Source organism: Scardinius erythrophthalmus (assembly GCF_964197995.2).
Source record: "Scardinius erythrophthalmus genome assembly, chromosome: 2".
Taxonomy (NCBI): domain Eukaryota; kingdom Metazoa; phylum Chordata; class Actinopteri; order Cypriniformes; family Leuciscidae; genus Scardinius; species Scardinius erythrophthalmus.
In genome coordinates, this window is record NC_138222.1 from 23,610,279 (window position 1) to 23,610,764 (window position 486).

Genomic DNA, 486 nt, shown 5'->3' on the forward strand with positions numbered 1-486 from the left:
TATGAATGATTATATGTTTAAAACTATGAGGATATCATAAACAAACCATTTCAATACATACTGGGTGAACACACTTAAAAAAAAAAAAAATTGTCAGACAGTTGTGACAATTTACAATAATATAGATTTTTGCCCCTAATACATATATATAATACTGAAATTAGAGTTGGTAATTCGTTGTCAAAATTAGAGTTACTGTAACAAATATTATTTGTGTACATATACAGTGTAGTGTGTGTGTGTATGTGTTAGCTATTAAGACAAAGGAATATGCAATTTTATTCCAAAATTTTTTCACCATATGTTATTAAACACAAAACATAATATGTGATGTGGTGGAAATGACAGTTGTTCATGATATATTGTACAGATGTCTGAATCATTTATTTAAAGTGTTAGACATTGTTAGTGGACAAATTAAATAAACTAATAAGAGTGTGAAAAGTGTTTTACTTGACAAAAAGCACAAACCAAAACAACTGGACA